At 32.7% G+C, this 20,818-nt stretch overlaps 1 protein-coding gene across 7 annotated transcripts in view; it reads left to right on the forward strand.

Moving 5' to 3' along the window:
* EMB1417 (Pentatricopeptide repeat (PPR) superfamily protein) overlaps positions 1 to 20,818 on the forward strand; it is a 279,888-nt gene that overhangs the window by 153,552 nt on the left and 105,518 nt on the right. The gene's annotated exons all lie outside the window — the stretch shown is intronic.

The following is a 20,818-nucleotide window of genomic DNA, read 5'->3' on the forward strand; positions in this document are numbered from 1 at the left end:
CTATCGACTGCCCTAATATACATACAGGAGTCATAGAAAATGTTTGGGAGACCCGTCCACGAATGGATATGTCTCCTATGTGGGAGGCATGCGTGTCTCCACTTATAATCACACAACTATAGTCACTTACTAATGCATACGTCAACACATAAGTAAATTCTGCCAAATACTCGCGACTTAAGTCGCTCCAAACCATAGTTCGGTGATGATTTTATGACAGTCGATAATTAGACATTCAATAAATTATATATATATGCAGTTAATAAAGTTGATTATATATATATATATATATATAATTTACATATATATATTTCTATAGATGCTAACTCGTATAATTTCATATATAATATAACAATATAAAGTTATATTTCACATATAGTCACATTTTAGGTTTATCTGACTAAACTATAACATTAACAACATACATTAGCAATTTAAATAGGAGACATGTATTGATTATACAATGATTTGTGCGGTGATATCATAAATCAAATCCTAGGTTTATCCGACTAAACTATAACATTAACAACATACATTAGCAATTTAAATAGGAGACATGTATTGATTATACAATGATTTGTGCGGTGATATCATAAATCAAATCCATTTGGACTTGTGTGACAATTCAAAGTGGATTGGTTTGCATCTTGTGATTTGGAGGCGATCAATTAGTTTTGGATTTGTAGGGGATGTTCAAGATATTAAGATTTTAGGACATTTCAAATTCATTTAGTTTATAATTCCATTAGTAGGTATTCTTTGGTGGCACTTATTATTTATTTATAGTTATTATAATTTTCTAAGGGCCTAGGATTAAAATTAATTATGTATTAAAGAATGTGGTATCAATAACCTCTTTTGCCAATAGTTCTTTTGTCTATCTTGTTTGTTGTGTTATTATCGTTTTGTGGAGCTTTTTGTTCTTTGCTAGGAAGATTTGGGTTTTCCTGTGTTGAGGCTTGGGATGGTGTGACATTTTAGCTTTGTATATTGTTATCTGATGTTTCAATGTTATGTTCTCATTATCATCGATTTGTAAATTCAGTTTGATGTTTTCATGTAGAGTTCTATTGGTAAATGTTTTTGAGCCGTAATTGTGTACTGAAGGTCACAAAGGGTCCTATTTCTTACTTGGTATTTTAGTGGCGGGGTTAATTTTTATGTTGATTTATTGATGAGTGTATTCTCTTGATCAACTTTGTTATTTGGTAACCATGTTCTATTGTTTAGTGGTTTATTGACACGTTTGATGGATCAAGGAGATCTTAAGTATTCACTTTGACAAATGAATTCAAAAGAGAACTTATACATGAGATATATAGTATTTGGATAATGGTTATGATATGAAATCTAGAGAGTTCATATGAGTTCCTCATTATGGTGTATTCATGATTTTGGTTTTTTAATATCCCCTTCTTGAATAAAATCTAATAATAAATTATAATATAATAATTATTAAATTACTATTAATATGATAGACAAAGGATATTATATTAATTCATATAGAATAACTTATTATTATATTCATTTATTGAATATAATAATATTATGAATAATATAATCTTTTGTTAGACTTAACTATTAAATAAATAGAATTATTTATCATTATATATAATGATATGAGATACAGCTTAATATAATAATATGTTACTAATAAATATTATATAACAATATATTCAAATGTAATAAAATAATATAAAAATATAAATGAAATAATCATTAAATATCAGTAAATAAAGAAGTTCCTAATAATAAATCATAGTTTAATTATTATAAGAAGTTGCTAAAGGGGAAATTAATCACTCAATACTTGGGTTCTTATTAAAAGTAAATAATAAGCAACTAAATAAGTTTAAATTAAAGATTTGACGTTATTATTAAATAACAAATAAACAAGTTAATATAGTAAATCGACGTCAGTATAAATGAAAATTGTCGAACAGTAAACTAATCCCCGAATTAGTTAGGTGAGGAAAATTGTGATACCAAGAGGCACCATTTGATTAAAGAGCTGCAACAACTTACCCTCCCACCTCTTTCATAGTGATAGATAGATAGATAGATAAAATTTTAACGTCCACGAGGCTAAAAATAGCGTATGAGACAGTGTATAAATGGACATGTTTCAAATGGCATCAAATACATAGGATAGATATAAATCAATAAGACTTGGTGAATCATCACTTATTATTCAAGGAACTCATACCGCAAGCAGGGCGATTAAAATGCTATCAGAGTATTGCCGTGACTCAAAGATGAACACAAACAACAGATAGAAACAGCGAACCAATAGGAATTAAGGAAAGCAAAAGATATTGTAGCAGAAGAAGTGGCAGTCTTGCATTTTATACGCAGCCCGTATAAGAAGTGGCAGTCTATATCAAGCAGTCGCAGCACATATTCATATGGATCACAGAGCATAGACAAGCCAAGCCAGCATCCAACGAAGCAGAAGATACACATCAAACAGAAAAAATAATTTACATCCAGGGTTCGAACAGGATTATCACCACAGGAAAGACAAGGGATTTTAATGAGTTTGGCATGTTAATAGAAGATGAGTGATAAACTGAATTTTTCACCCCAATCTATTTCTCACGCAGTCACCATATAGCGCTAATGAACATTGGAATCGGAGAGGATAATAAACTAATTATTAATATTTCAGGAAGATAGGGCAACAAAACAATGATTAATAATATCTGCAAATTACATTAAATTGGGGAGGAAAAAGATTTCAGAAGCCCAATCATTAATATTATGAGGACTAGAAGATATATAGAAAACAACAATATATGGATTTGGAAAGCACAACAAAGGTAAATATATGTACATACGCAGATAAATAGTTTGAAATCAGACAAAGCACATGACTGAAGTCAATGGCAGAAGCCGTAAGTTGCTGCTAAGTAACAGAACAAAATTAATCACATTATGCAGCATTAAAGGATAGTAAAGCAGCAACTGTGAAGATTATATATTTATAGTAGCAACCTAAGTTTCGTGTGTGCAAGAAATAAGAGCCTCTCAAGTTCGACAAGTCTTAAAACAGTGATAGACAGCAAGTGTATACTGCATATAAAAGACCCTATTTAATCTACACATAAAGAAGAGCCAAGTGCAATGGTAGTAGGAGAAGATGAAACAAGTGACATGTATATAGCAAAATATAATAATGACAAAGGCCTGCATGGCGGTCTTCACTGGTGGATAATGGCAGCACTTGTTACAGTGATACCTGTGATACCAGTTCCAAATACTGCAGCGACGCTTGAACCAAAGCAACACCCAATGCATATTGTAATGACCCTGCTCAAGTCTGACCTCAAAATGCTGATTGAAGGCTCAAGGAAATCCTTTAAACAATTCACATGCAAACTTCTAACTTGCTGGTCTGAGTTATCAGACTGATTGTATGCTTGATAAATGTGGAAAGGAGACTTAAGATGATTACAATTCAACACTTTAATGTCTAAACTATCATCTAGATGCATATACAACCTCCTTTTTATCATTTAAAATGCACTTCAATAATTTCTATATGTAAATTATTCATCTTCAGCCACTCGACATTATGTCAAACAATTGGCATACAATGGGTATATGACTGTTATAATATTTCAGTTTGGAAGGGCTGTCCTTTGACTGAAAATGGGTGATGCAAATGTTTAATAATGAATGCCAAATGATCTAACAATGAGCTGAGAATGAAATGCACTTTCCTTTACATGAGTTCTTAATGAATAAATGCATACCTATGGCCAAGCACATTTTTACAAACACTTGACATGCAATCCAATACTTTAATCAAAATGAACATATGCTAGACAATAGACATGCAACTTATCTCCCCATTTATTGACTAACAATTTACATCCAATAGTGACATAGATTAGCCAAGACTCTTGGCTTTGCAATGATATCTCATACAATGCCAAAATCTGAAATGAATAATAATCATCTACAGCTGCAACACTATCAATTTTATGTGCAATACAAAATCTGACTTCAATGTTCACCTACAGCAACTCAATAAAATGCACCTATGTAATCATGAAAATGCATGTAAATCACAAAGGAACTTGATATATCAAATCGCCATATGCCATTGATGGAGAGGCAAGCAATATCACATGAAATGATGATCTCATAAGCCCAAATCGAATTTCTGAAGTAGCTGCCCCTGTTCTTGCATAGGCTGATCAACCTCCATGACCGCAGATTATGAAGGTCTGAAAATGCAATTGAATGATGCACCAAGTTACTGTAGCGAACACTATTCACGGGTACTGTAGCAGCCAACACTAAATTTGATCTGCAAGTAATAACCTTTAAACCCTTTGTTCAGAAAGTACAATAATACATCAGCTATTGTACTCAAATATTTTTCTCAATGTAGCACAAATAGAAGACTGAAGTATCCTCCTCCCAGGTGCAATAATTCAAGTGATATTTGACACCCTCAAAATTGCCATCAATAGGAAGTTTTCGTTTCCTATGACAAAGAAGTAAATTGCAGAAACCCTAGGCTCCACAAGATGAAACAACAACAACAACAACATCAAATCTGCTTGATGAGAATGAAGCCCAGGATGCCTATTTATTCATTTTTCTCCACTTTCTCCAGAAACTTCTAGAACATTATTTTATTTTATTTATTAAGTGACTCTATAAAATATTTTATATTCAAGTCATTTTATTAAATTGATTAAATATAAAGTTACCTTTTGATATTTATTTATTTGATAACTTTATAAATAATTAACTTAATACCATTTATTTATTTAATTAAAATAATTAATTAGTCATCCTCATAAAATAATCATTATTTTGGACCAAAGTAACAAGAATCGGAATCGGATCGGAATCGGCAAGGCCGAATCAAATCGTGAATCGGCCATGAATCGGAATTGAATCGGCCATGAATCGGAAAATTAAAAAACCCCTTGAAATTTAGTGAGTAACTTATTTCATAAACCCTTTATCGCTGATTCGATTCACCGATTCACAAAAAATCGTTTGGCTTGAATCGAATCGCCGAATCGCATGAATCGCATGAATCGCCGTGATTCTTGGAACTATGAATTTGGACAACTTAATTAATTAGATTAATTAAATCAAACTACCTCTAAAACGGGGACATTACACATATATGATATTCTTTGAAGCCTGATGACCGGTGAGGGATTCAGTAATTAATGAGATATGTCATGATGGATGCTATGAGATATAACATTCGTGGATACGCTGTGAACATATATCTTTGGTAGACATCATGATACTTGATGCCAGTGCACATATTGGAAAAGATATGAGTATGGTGAATATCATTTGGTTGATATTTAGAGTCATACCATGCTCCTAATGATACTGCGAGGTAACATCTATTATGGATGTCATGTTGATGTTCTTTGTATATAGTGTTGAGATAATTAAAAAACAAGGTTTTTTTCAATCCTCCCTAGCTAAGAGGGAGTATTATGGATATATAGCTTCGGTCGGACAAATACAATCGATAAAATAAAATCATTAAATGATGTATTACACTTATACATCTGATGTATATCCATTTGATGTTTATTGGACTGAAATATGTATGTGTGTGTGTGTTAAATTTGTGTTCCTTGTGATCCAATAAATGTTAACTATAATAATATAGTTAATGATGAGATTCTGAATATGTTTAATGATTGACTATTCTTGAAATTAAAATTGATTGTATATGATCAAACATATATATATGGTCGAACATGATTCATTGTTTAAACATATATATGTTTGATCATATTAACTGCTGTGTCATATATATGTCATTATTCTGAACAACCATATTCCGATTGCACATATATACTGATCGCACGTCATGTATATTCCAAGCTGTGTCTCTATCTTTATCGGCATCATAGCCAACTAATGTGATTCACTAATGGCTGTTAGGAAATGGCACTATGGGAGTAGGGACATGTCTCAACATAAAGACATGTCTCTAGGCGAATTAGATTCACATAGAGACATGTCTCTATGTGAATTAGAGCCTCTACATTAAGACATGGCTCTAGATGATATATATATATATATCTAAATATATATATCAGATTTATAAATATACTTCCAGATTTGCATTATTATCTGGTATATCCCTGCAAATAAATAAAGAGTTATATCAAATTGAAAGGAGATCATAACAGTGATGGTTCACATATATTGCATTGAAAATAATTAAAATTCCTCTATCTATAATCTGATCCAAATTTCTAAAAAATGCAACATTTAGGTATGACAGATGTGGAGGACCAACAAGTAAAAAGACTTGATGAACTTCATGTGGTAGAATTGGTACAGGAAGATCCTGATTGCGGCCATGAGATTGTTTTCTTAGCTAGTGTGATAGGTGAGCATGATGCTGATTGTAAACCAGCTGTAGAGGAGAAGAAACCACTTGTTATACAACTTGTAGCCTTGAGGCTAAGACTTCAATATGAAATGGAAATCAGTTTCAGCAGATTGCACCTCTTGGTGCAGTTCTTAGAAGTATGTGTCAGAAGGGGAGGTGGTTGCAACTTGCACAAGCTGTGGGTCAAGTTCATAGGATTGACAAATTTGTTGAGCATCTCATACAACGTAGGCCTAAGGATGGAATTTCAATGACACATTACAGACAATTAGGCATGCATTAGGAAGGGTTAAAGCAAATATCTTACTGTTACTTCCAGAAAAAGATGATGCCTCTTGAGGAGCTCAACAAGCTGAAGCATACTATATTGTGACTAATGAATCTGAAAATGATGATACAATATCTAGTGATACCAGTATTTCCACTATCATTGAGGTTGTTAACAAAGTTAACACCAGGCGAGAACATGATGAGTATGCCTTAGTTGGGTTTGGTAAACCACGTGCACTTCATGACGCAAGCCCTATATTTCATGTTTCACATTGTGAGTCTCTAAATACATACAATCAGATATGGGATTTGACAGTTGGTTTAGTACCTTTGTTGGAGTCTGTTGATGCATTCCATTATAATTAAATGGTGCGATACGCATACTTGTTTTTATTCAGCCCACTTGCTCATGACTTGATGTTACATTTAGTGTATGAATGTAGAATGAATAGCTGGTATGAGATGCTTCCTACTTTGGAAGGGGCCCAATCTAACCGGACTTATAGTTTGTTTGCTACGGAGGTAGTGTTGTGGCAGTTGGACATTCCACCTCTAGTTAGTTTAGAGCAACAAGATATTAAATATTTTGGGAAGGATGAATGACAATTTTGCTTATTAAATCCAGGTGGAGCATTCCCTTGGGAAGTTATGTTTACGGAAGTATTCTTTGGATGTATATTGATACTCAAACCTAGGATCCAAGAAATTTTTATGACCGATGGCATATTTTCTAGATCGTTGCAACATAACAATGTGGTTGAAATCAGTAACATCAGAGTAGTGCAATGGATTGGTGGAACAATGTTCTTGAGGTTGATATAGGATCTAGGCATTGTGTTTTGTCATACAGGTGCAAATTGCTTGGGGGCAAGCAGTCTTTGGGAAGGGAGGAGTGTAATTTCTCCAAATTTTGGTGAAATAAACAAAATTAATATTTTTTTAGTTGTGCAAATAAATTTTATAGTTAAAGGGATGACTTTATTTTGATTAATTTAAATAATAAGTGACTTAAATAAAATAATAGATTATTATTAAAAGTCACTTTTTTTATTGGTCAGTACTAGGAATATTTTATTATTTAAAATAAAGATTACATAGCTGCTGAACTTTCATACGCCTGAAAATTAGATCTAGCTTCCATACTAAGATTAAAGCACCTATCCCTAAACTTGCTACTCCTGCACTATCCTAACAGCCTTAAAGATCTGAAATATACATCATATTTTAGCATAAATATTTTCATAAAAACCACTACATATGGCATTGGTGGATGCAAGCTATGACAATTTCAAATTACTCAAACCAGTGTTGTCCAAAATGTTGGATTGAATCTAGGGAAGTGACAACTGCTACTGGAGCCTAAACCACCTGTCGACTCTCATGCCCTCCGTGTTCAGTTCCTTCCAAAAAGGCTTGCGATTGATTGCAAACTTGCTCGCCTCTGTCACGACTTTTTCACGAGCTCATTTCTCCATAGGTATTAAACAAAACGCAAATGTCTGCCTCCACTTTATCCATCATTGACGCACAAAATCATAAAAAAGGAGCCAAAAAATATCTCACCACCCCATTTCAACTGATCACGCCTGCAACTCTCCTACGGCGGCTCCTCCTTCGATGAGGCACATTCCTGAGCTATACCATGTGGGAAATTCTAGAATCTTCACCAAACTATTTTAAATGGATGGTTTTGCAATTTATTTGGCATGTTGAGATTATTGTTAAAATTGATGAAATTGTTTGATGCTCTGTATTGGCTAAATCTTTGAGGATGCAAACCTTCCATAGATTGATCATAGAGTTGGAGGAAATTCCAATTCTTCTTGGGAGTAGATTCGTGACGAAGTTCACACTTATGCCAAATCTATAAAATTTGAAATTGTTTAGAAATAAATGGGTGCTTTATTTAGAGATACTATTGCAAAAAATGTTTATTTGGAATTATTTCAGAAATAAATGGGTGTGTTATTTAGTGATATTGTTGCTAAAATGTTTCTTTGGAATTATTTTAGAAATAAATGGGTGCTTTATTTAGAGATATTGTTGCAAAAAATGTTTATTTCGAATAATTTCAGAAATTAATGGGCACTTTATTTAGAGATATTGTTGCATAAAATGTTTATTTGAAATTATTTCAGAAATAAATGGGTGCTTTATTCTACATTGCATAATGCTATGTTCTCTCTCTCTCTCTCTCACACACACACACACACACACACACACACACACACACACACACACACATCTATACGTTTATTATGTTGATTTTTTCAATATAGACATCTATTCGTATCATGATCTTTGTGTAATAGAGGCTTTCCTCCATTAGGTGGAGTTCATTTTGTATCATTTGTCAAAGTCACTTATTTTATGCAATAGGGGTTTTCCTCCATTAATTGGGGTTTTTCTATATTACTTTAGTATCAATTTGTTTCATTCCAATCTTTCTATCTGGCTGTCTATGGTGGTGGAAACATCAAACGAGGGTTTGACTATGGCAAGCTCCCAGACAACCCCAACCATTTTCCTTGTTGTGGTGTGTACATGATGAACAAATTTGCCAAGCAAAGGAGGAACGTGCAAAAATTAGGTGCTAATGTCTTTGTTTTTGTTTGTACAAAGTACAACATGACACGCATATGTCCATGTGGTACATTGATATGCAAGGCCGAGAATCAATTTTGAAGGTCGTCTGAAGAGGAAATCAAACGCTCTTTGTTTCTGCAGTTGAACAAGCCAAAAGCAATTATAATTTGAGAAACACAATAGTAAACCCAGACTGAGGAAAGCCCAATGGTGTGTTTATAAGGAGTGATCAAATTGACAAAGGGTTTTCTTTAAATTTTCCAAAGGATGGAGGGAGATAAGATAAGATAAGATAAGATACCCTGAAATGCAATACAAAAGAATGCTCAGAAATATGTTTCTAAAGTTAATGAAAAGAAGGGTGAGGCAAGGATCAAAACTCCAGCAAATGATGACTCCATATAGAAAAGCCAGAGAGGTAAGTAAACAGAATTTTAGCAAATGCACTTACATTTGATATGGCATAAGATTTATCATATATCAAATATCAGTTCCTTTGTTAGAAATGATGAAGATTGAAGATATAGGAGTAACTCCATGAAATTGATTACAAATATTTCAAACAAGTCTGATGCCATCAAAAGAGTACTAATGAGTTTGAAAAAGCTGAAAAGCAAGTGAATGATATCAAACGGGGAATCATGAGGATTTGTGATCAAAACTTGGGGACCACTTTAACCAAGAATCTTTCTCAGGTTGATCAATTTTACATAACATTGTTGATAAAGAATAAGCTAGTAAAATATTGTATGACCGATTCAACAGCAGCGATAAATATCATGCCTACAGGACTAATGAGGGAATCAGGCTTGTGGGTTGATAGTACATGTGGAAAATGCTATGTTATGTACAATAGGGCTGTCATTATTAGAGTCATGTGGGATGTAGAGTTGAAGTTGGCTTCTTACCTTAAAACTGATTATGAAACAAACATCACGGTTGTAGACATCCTTCCTCATTATGGCATGTTGATACAATAAGGGATCTAGCATATAGTACTGAGATGACTCCTTGGTACACTGATGTAGTATATTTTCTCAAACATGTGAAATGCCCTGAAAATATGAATGATAATTAGAAAAGGACTAACACTTTAGGCATCGAAGTATGTATTGGTAAACGGTGACTTGTTTTGGAAGAACATTTTCCATGCTTGGATGAAGGGCAAGCTTAGAGATTTTTTAAGTGAAATGCATAAAGGCATATGTGGTGATCATTTTGCGGCAAAAACAATTGCTTATTAAATTTTAAGAGCAGCATATTACTGGTCAATTGTTTTTTCTGATGCACAAAAATTGGTGAAGAAGTATGATGCTTCACAGAAGTTTTTGGGTCAAGGTGCATTACCCCTTAGGCCATTGCAAGTTGAAGTTCATTTCGACCGATGGGGGGTTGATTTCACAGGGGAAATAGTAGAATCTAGTGGTGAAAATCAATGGACTCTCATTGCAACAAATTGTATGAAGGTATTAGCAATGAGAATGGTTTCCTTTGTTTGCCTCTCACAACTTACTAGCTTCGAACACATCACCCTTTAAGGGATAGGACACTGACAGCTTTCTCTTTGGCCAATAAGGTGTGCAACCATTTTTAAATGTAGAACTAATCTAACTAGAAATTGGTTTCGTAATTGTCATCACCATATTCAATTGATATGTTGATTTAACAAGGTTGAATGGAAGCCCATTGGTATAAATGCAATAAGAAATGCTCTCATCTCTAATATCCCTTTCCTCATTTTAAAACCTTTTCCAGTGACACTCTTTTATGCAAAAGTAAAGTTGTATTTTTTTCTCTGAAAGTTAGTGGCATGAAAGGTTGTGGGTTAGGTATTGTTATTAGCAACTAGGAATTCTTTTTAATTTGCCTTTGGAAGGAAGATATGCTCTTTTGTTTGATCTATTGCTTACTATTTTGATTTTCTTTTTCTTTTAATACATCCGTTATTTCTTTCTTTAGATGCCCTTAATTGTTTGGCTTTGCACAAATTCTATTTCCAAGACAAAATTAAGGCATAGGTGAGCTTTCACTTGATTGCATGATCTCTTATACTCATTTTCATGTTGGCTACAACATCTACGATAACCCTAATGACTAGGAAGTTGTTCAATCATGGTTGTACTGCACCAAAGAGGTGACACTATATTGAACTCTATGCATGCAGGGTAACTGAACTAGAACTACCAATCACTCTATATGAGCATAAAAAAGAAAAAAGAAAAGAAAAAGAACTTTACAAATTCATGAGCCTTAACATTTATAAAATCAATATTATAACCCCTATATTATTTATAAAAGGTTTTAAAATATATTCAATACTTAACAACAAAAACAAAAAGTAAAAGTCTTCAAAATGTTCTTCAAGACTTGTAAAAATTATAAGTTTCAATCACCTTTGATAAATACTTCTTCCTTGTGCAGCTCTTTCTCTTCTATTGGTGTAGACTTTATTTGTCCCTTAGCTTACCACTAAAGAAAAATGTATCGACCATAGTTTCTAGACTTGGACTCAACATAGACTCGACAAGGCTAACCAAACTCGAGATTGGGGATTTGACAAAAACTCAACAAGACAAAACAAAGTAAAAAAAATAAAACCAAAGAAATTCAGAGATTTTTAAGGATTTAAAACTTGTTTCATGCACCCTTTATTAAATAAACCTTAAAAACACAATAACATCATCTAATTGAAGCTAGTTTGATCACATCCACAATTTTCCATTAATCACATCAGTATAAACTATAAACAACACCTGATATATAAATATTCTGAAATAAAGACAAAACTCATGGAATATGAAATCCATGTCATCAAATGTTCCAAACAAATATCAAAAGAAAAACTACAAGTATATGGCTCAACCTTCTAGAGGAGCCAAAATCCTTCCTACGAAGCTATCTAACGTAGGTACTTGATGATATAGAAGCCATAATTTTTTTTGACTATGAATATACAAAGATTTGCAACAAAACATATGTATTATGTGAAGTTTTATGATCATGATATATCATTGACCTTTTACTTTCTTAGACTTATAGTTTGATGGGGGTCTAAGGAACACCAAAACAACATTGAGGGCAACACCCCCTATAGGGGTTTGAGGGCAAGAGATGTTGAGAGATAGGTCTAGATTTTGGAGGAGAGAGGAGAGAGATAAGATAAAAAGTGTTAGAGAGAGGGGATAGAGGAAGAGTGATAGGGAGAGAGATAGGTATAGAGCTCAAGGTAGATAAAGAAAGCCAGATAGAGAGTGCGAGAATACTGATAGGAGCCTACTGATTACTGAAATTTGAGTAAGTATGAAAAGTTTAAAGATCTTCTAAAACCTAGAATTTGTATTGTAACTCATAGAGATTTAAAACAACTCTCAACATCTTGACAATGTATACATAAATCATAAAGTATAAGAAATGAAAAACACATATTGAAATGTGACTTATATTTCATGTATATATTCTATTGAACTGAAGGGAATGAAGAGAGCGAGATAAAAGGAGATAGAGAGAAGGGATAGAGGAAGAGTGATAGGTCTAGTGTTCAAGGTAGATAAAGAAAGTTAGATTGAGAGAGGGAGAGAATGCTTTTAGGAGCCTGCTGATTACTGGAATTTGACTCAGTTTGAAAAGTTATGAGGTCTTCTAAAACCTAGAATTCACATTGTAACTCCTAGAGATCAAAATCTACTCTCAAACATCCTGATAATATGTACATGAAAAGGTAAAAGCACAAACCTGTGTCACCCTTTTATAAAGGAAAGGGATATCAGAACTTAAACTGTTCAACTTTAATGATAAAAAAGGGATATTTGTGTTTAGAATTTGAAGATGATGTAAACTAATGAAATGTGTAAAATTGAATGAAATTTATGCCTGTAATTTTTTATTTTTTAATTGAGTCAAAATTTTATATTTTTTTAATTTTTAAAGTCTATTTTTTTTTAAATTTTAAAATGCTGAAAATATAGATTTTCGTTCCCACCAAACAACTATATGCGAATAATCATATTTTAGTCCAATTTTGAACTATGTTATAGTTGACATGTATAGCTAGTGGACCAAAAAATAATAATTTGATTTTGGACTTATATGTTTCAAGTTATAAGTGTTCAGAGTCGAACTTATCAGAAATTGACAGTTTTTTTTTTCCCGCCAAACTTTTTCTATCAAATCTACATATTTTTTAAAGCAAATTACATAATCTTGAAGATGACTCTCTCCTCTAGAGGTACACATAAATTTTTTATTTTTTTGAATAGACATCTTGTTGAATCTTAAAAGACCTACTTATAATATCTTATAAATATAACATATTTTAAATAATCAAAATACTACAAATTTTATATGACCATAATCTTGACTCCAAGATCTACAAAAGGGTATTTTTAGTTTTTGGGAAAACTTCAATTTGGATGGAGAAATTAGTATTCAAAGTGATTTTTTTTCAGAAATTGCATCTTTTGTTTGTGTGGCTGCCATGTAGGATGCCACATAGGCAGTTACGACCGAAAGGGTTTCGGCCGTTACCCTTTCGGCCGTAACAAGTTTGACCGTAACCCCTGTCGGCCCAAAAACCACCAGCAGTTACATTGATGGTTTCATATATAAAATAATTAGATTTTAATTTTAATTTATAATTTAAATTATGCACAATGAATTGCGAAATTTAAAGGAGCATTTTCAAAAATAAATATTTTTTGAAGCCGTGTTTATCAATTGTTTCCTAGAGTTTAATGACAATTACAAAGGATTGTCAATAAGGTATTTTTTATTCACCGAGTTATTTTATGTACTCTATATTGAAGTTTTGAAATATATTTCTAGTGGAATCTAAATTAAAATATTTTCCTGTAGGTCAAAGTATTGAATGGGTAATAAAAAGGCTAGATCAAGGAAATATGATAAAATAATAGATGACGAAATGAAAGGTCATACAAAACGTAATTAACACCAACCTACTAAATTAATGAAGAAGTGAGATTCATGAAGAGGACAAGATTCATGAAGATGAACAAATTGGTAGTTCTAATGATAGAAACATATTATTAGGTGTAGGAAATTTGACAGATTTGGATGAGGACCTACTTTTTAGTCAAATTCCATCTACATAAATGGTAAAAGAGAACACTATTAAAAGGAATTGCCAAAACATCTGGGATGAATATTTCAAAAACAAAAGTATATTTGGAAAGGCACAATAATTTGTCAAGTTATTTAGGAGAAAAGATATGAGGCATGTTTTGGAGTTGTTGGGTGTTGATAACAGGAAAAACCATGCACATAATGTTAATAAAATAATAGTTGAAAATTTGCAAACTGCTTATAACAAAATTGACAACACAACTCGAGGAGGCGATTTGAGCACTGCACGTAGAGCATTGATGACTATTATATCTAGTAGAAAGTTGACACGTAGAAAACAAGTATTTGCAATTTCTAATTTATTGCATATATCTAAAAGAACTATTCAAAGATACATTAGGAGGAGAAATATGCTAGATGAAAGCATTGAGAATAATTGGGTGAATATTTGCAAAGTTCCTCGAAAAGACAGAATTTCTGAAGATGTAAAAAGATAGGTTATTGAATTTTGGACCACATCGTCTCATGTTTCTTCCAAAAGACGTGATACTATACAAATTAAAGATCAAGAGACAGGAGCTAAAAATGAACATCCAAAACATTTTATAGATATAACATAGTGAATTATTTCAAACATTCAAGCAAGAATTTCCAAATGTGAAAATATGCCAAAGAATGTTTGAGAGTCTGCGTCCTTCCTTTGTATGCATAAATAAGATACGTGAAACTTGTTGTCGAGACCATGTTGAATTTGGTCTACACTTGCAATCATATCGAAAAGTTATGGCAATACTTGATCCAAATTTGGTCATTTCTAGCAATACGTCACAATTTCTGAAGTCTATATTATGTGAAAAATTAGAAGATTCAGATGAGTTCAAAGTACAATGCATCATAAATCAATGTCCAGATTGCGGAGATTTATCTAAATTTCCACTGCAGAATGAGAATATTGATGAATCAACACCAGTTTCATGGATGAGATATGAATATGAGACATACCAAAATAAGATAGGAGCTGAATCCAAAAAAATTGTATTGAAGGAGTGAATTGCGGTATAATGAGTTTATGAACTGTAAGTTCCGTCCATTGATATATCCACATATCCAACAATGCCATGGTGCACGATGGCAAGCTAAACAATTTCGTGATTCAAATAATTGTTTTTCACCCGGTTGTATTCTTTCAGTGGTAGATTTTTCTAAAAATTATACATTTTTACCTCAAACAGAGCTTCAAGTGCAATATTTTCATTTTGAACAAGTTGCAATATTTGTGCAAGTGACTTATAGACATGCACAATTTGAGGTGGATGAGATAGAAAGTTCAGAAGAAAATGAATGCATTATCATCAAGGAGGTTCATTTCTATATCAGTGATGATAGAGTTCATGATAGGAGCTATGTTGCTCATTGTTTTGCAATGTTCTCTGAAGATCTTAGAAATCATGGAATAAATGCTTTAGAGCAATGGATTTGGTCCGATGGTTGTGCAGGTTAGTGTATGTATATACATGTACATTTTTTATTTAACTTTAAATGTAAAACTTATATTGATTTGTACACGTATTTCAATTTAATTTATATAATTATTTTTTAATCTCATTTCATGAACTCACAGGACAATTTAAATATGCAAAAGTATTTAATTGGTTAGCCATGCAACATGCTAGAAGCAATGTTATGTTTTTGTGGAACTTCTTTCAAAGTGGACATGGAAAAGGGGAGCACGATGGAGCTGGAGCATGTATAAAGCACGCACTTCGACAACATGAACTTGTAGGTACATACATGTACATACATTTAGTGTGTTCTTGATCTACTTATAACATATATACATGTATAGATTCTCTCTCTCTCTCTCTCTCTCTCTATCTATATATATATATACATACATCTAATGTATTTTAAATTATATATGTACATGTGCATGTTATTGAAGGTAATAGGATACATAGTGCGTAAGAAATTGTTGAATGGTGCAAAGATCATTTTGCTACTCGAGATACTGAATACAATAAGCATTATTTTTGGGAAGTGAAAGGTACAGGTATTAAATATATTTATTTATTTGATATAATACATGTATGTGTGTACATATTCTTATAATTCAAGTTTTAAATTAAATTATCTGTATTTGTAATAGATATAAATCAATCTAATCCTTACAATTGTCAAACGATTTCTAGTATTAGAAGTTTACATTAAGTGCTGACTACAGGTGACCACAAACCCCTAGTGATTAAAGTATAAGAGAAATCACGTTTTTGTGATGACTGCATGAAGGACAATCCAATGAGTGTATGTGAAAATATTGCGAGTGGATATGTTTCACATTGGGATTTGAAGGATATAGTCAGAAAGCCTCCTTTTGAAGATGCTGACACTGACATCGACATTCATGATCCTATATATTCAGCTGATTATGAGCGTGTTTCTGATTTAGTTATGCCAGGTTTGTGGCATATGTACATATATATGACACACATGTATGTTCATTAAATTTTTCACTTTATAAACATGTCTATTTTTATATACATTGCAGGAGATATTTTTGCTGTCCAAGCCTTAGCAAATAATGTAGAAAATGTAGACTATTATCTTCTAAGATGCACAAAAGCAAAACACAAGTTGCTAGAAGGAACTATAGATGTTGTTGGACAGTCATATCCAATTGGATCAGTTGTTGTTGAAGGAACATATTATCAACAAATCAGGATAGCTGACAATGGTATTGAATTTATTGAATACATGCTTGGAGAAAAGATTTTACAATACAGTAACCATGTTGTAGCGACAAAGTTGCAATTCGATGCAATACCAAGAAGAGGATGTCGTGGAAATCAAAAGTGGAAACTACCTATTGAAGAACATGAAAATATTCAAGAGATAATTAAAAATAGAGAGGATCCTAACAATACAATGTTTGTGGAGCTCTAGTTGAGAGCTTTTTGTACTTATTTTCTATATACAGCTCGAGCATACTTTCATATTTACTATTTACATACACATCATTTTGGATATATATTTTATAAATTTATATGTACATTTGATCATGGATCTTGGATATATGGTACAAATTATGAGCATTCATGTATTGTTATTTATATTTTGTGTAAATGCACATTTAAAATTGATTCTATAGCACGTATTACATTCTTTATGTTCGTACATGTATTCTTTGTGTTCTTATATGTATTAAATTTAGTGATGTTCCATGTATTGTTATTTATATTTTGTGTATGGTTTCATGTATATATATGTACATATATCCCATTAGGACTTCCCTTTAGGACCTCCCCTTAAGACTTCCCCTTGAGACAATCCCTTAAGACATCCTATTCCAGGAGTTCCCCTTAGGACCTCCCCTTAAGACTTCTGCTTAGGACCTCCCCTTAAGACAACCCCTTAAGACATACTATTAGGACAACCCCTTTAGTGATTAAATGCACTCTTAAAATTGATTCTATAGCATGTATTACATTCTTTATGTTCATACATGTATTCTTTGTGTTCTTATATGTATTAAATTTAATGATGGACATGTATTGTTATTATATTTTGTGTATGGTTTCATGTATATATATGTACATACATCCCATTAGGACTTTTCCTTAGGACCTCCCCTTAAGACAACCCCTTTAGACATCCCATTCTAGGAGTTCCCCTTACGACCTCCCCTTAAGATGTCCCCTTAGGACCTCCCCTTAAGACATCCTATTAGGACAACCCCTTCACTGAATAAATGCACTCTTAAAATTGATTCTATAGCACGTATTACATTCTTTATGTTCATACATGTATTCTTTGTATTCTTATATATATTAAATTTAGTGATGGACATGTATTGTTATTTATATTTTGTGTATGGTTTCATGTATATATATGTACATACATCCCATTAGGACTTCCTCTATGTATATATGTATGGTTTCATGTATATATATGTACATACATGAAAATATTCTAGAGATAATTAAAAATAGAGAGGATCCTAACAATACAATGTTTGTGGAGCTCTAGTTCAGAGCTATTTGTACTTATTTTCTATATATACAGCTCGAGCATACTTTCATATTTACTACATACACATCATTTTGGATATATATTTTATAAATTTATATACATTTGAGCATGGATCTTGGATATATGGTACAAATTATGAACATTCATGTATTGTTATTTATATTTTGTGTATGGTTTCATGTATATATATGTACATGTACATCCCATTAGGACTTCCCCTTAGTACCTCCCCTTAAGACTTCCCCTTAAGACAACCCCTTAAGACATCCCATTCTAAGAGTTCCCCTTAGGACCTCCCCTTAAGACTTCCCCTTAAGACAACCCCTTAAGACATCCCATTCTAGGAGTTCCCCTTACGACCTCCCCTTAAGACTTCCCCTTCAGACTTCCCCTTAGGACCTCCCCTTAAGACAACCCCTTAAGACATCCTATTAGGACAAACCCTTTATTGATTAAATGCAATCTTAAAATTGATTCTATAATAGCACGTATTACATTCTTTATGTTCGTATGTATTCTTTGTATTCTTATATGTATTAAATTTAGTGATGAACATGTATTGTTATTTATATTTTGTGTATGGTTTCATGTATATATATGCACATGTACATCCCATTAGGACTTTCCTTTAGGACCTCCCCTTAAGACCTCCCCTTAAGACAACCCCTTAAGACATCCCATTCTAGGAGTTCCCCTTACGACCTCCCCTTAAGACTTCCCCATAAGACTTCCACTTAGGACTTCCCCTTAAGACAACCCCTTAAGACATCCTATTAGGACAACCCATTTATTGATTAAAATGCACTCATAAAATTGATTCTATAATAGCACGTATTACATTCTTTATGTTCATATGTATTCTTTTTGTTCTTATATGTATTAAATTTAGTGACGAACATGTATTGCTATTTATATTTTGTGTATGGTTTCATGTATATATATGTACATGTACATCCCATTAGGACTTTCCCTTAGGACCACCTCTTAAGACATCCCATTCTAGGAGTTCCCCTTACGACCTCTCCTTAAGACTTTCCCTTAGGACCCCCCTTAAGATAACCCCTTAAGACATCCTATTAGGACAACCCCTTTACTGATTAAATGCACTCTTAAAATTGATTTTATAATAGCACGTATTGCATTCTTTATGTTCGTATGTATTCTTTGTGTTCTTATATGTATTAAATTTAGTGATTAAATGTTGTAGTTCACATCATGTATTCTTTACTAGTACTCTTTATGTTCTTAAATATGTATTAAATTTATTGATTAAATGTTGTAACGCATGTGCAAAATAACACATGATCTATGAAATAATGTATGTACCCATTTAAAATGTATCCAAAATACCATATAAAATGTCTCCAAAATACCACATCAAATGTCTCTAAAATACCATGTATCAAATGTATCTAAAATAACATGTATCCGTATAAAAGTATCTGAAATAACACATGTATTTGAAATAAAATACATATCTATATAAAAGTTATCTGAAATAACACATGTATTTGAAATAACATACATCTCCATATCAAAGTATCTAAAATGACATGTATATATATAAAATGTCCCAACATCAATGAAATAGACATGTAAAATAAGATCAACCACATCCCCCTCCTGATCCATGACCCCAAAAGGCTCTACATTCTGGATTTGAACCCTGTGTCAAATGAAAGAAATTTGTAAAATTATAAAATTATATATGTATACGTGCATGTATTATATCATATGTACAATATATATCTATCAAATATATAATAAAAAATACATGACATACTTGTGACTCGTCTTACAGCATCTGTTGGGGTTTGAAGATCTCCAAAATGCAACATACTATCACTAAGACCCTATGGAACACACATGTACATGTACACAAGTTAAATTGAATCACTCAAGAATACATGTATAGACCTAAGTTCATGTATAAAAGATCTTGAGTACGCTAAACAAGTATACATGTGTAAATTATAGTAACAATTAAATTTAAACATATAAATTTATATAATATTTACAATAGCATCATGTAATGCTCTGCCAAGCTGACTAATATCTGAATCATGTAGTGATAGAGTAGCCTGGTCTAGGTCGACCGTCTCATCTGAAATCATAGTGGTAAATAGACCCTGTCGTATTGTGGGGGCCTGAGTATGGGGGGGTGCTGTAGGAGGTGGGGGGCGGGTGCTGTAGGGCCAGGTTGTGTAGGAGTAGGTGCTATAGGATCTTGAGTAGGTGTGGGGACAGGTGCTGTAGGGCCTTCTGTAGGAGCAGGTGCTGTAGAATGTGCCAAGATATCCTCCTATCTCTGTGAGGGCTGTGATCCTGCTGTGCGTGAGAGAATATGGTTGATGTGTCCACCAATGTCACGAAGAAGAATCCCCGTGACTATTGACAATGCCTGATATGAACCAAGAAGATTAGATGCTAAATAAGATGCCATACGATGCAATGCATCCACAT

Source organism: Cupressus sempervirens, chromosome 8 (assembly GCF_028749045.1).
Source record: "Cupressus sempervirens isolate cs-2001-9-10 chromosome 8, ASM2874904v1, whole genome shotgun sequence".
In the NCBI taxonomy this organism is placed as follows: domain Eukaryota; kingdom Viridiplantae; phylum Streptophyta; class Pinopsida; order Cupressales; family Cupressaceae; genus Cupressus; species Cupressus sempervirens.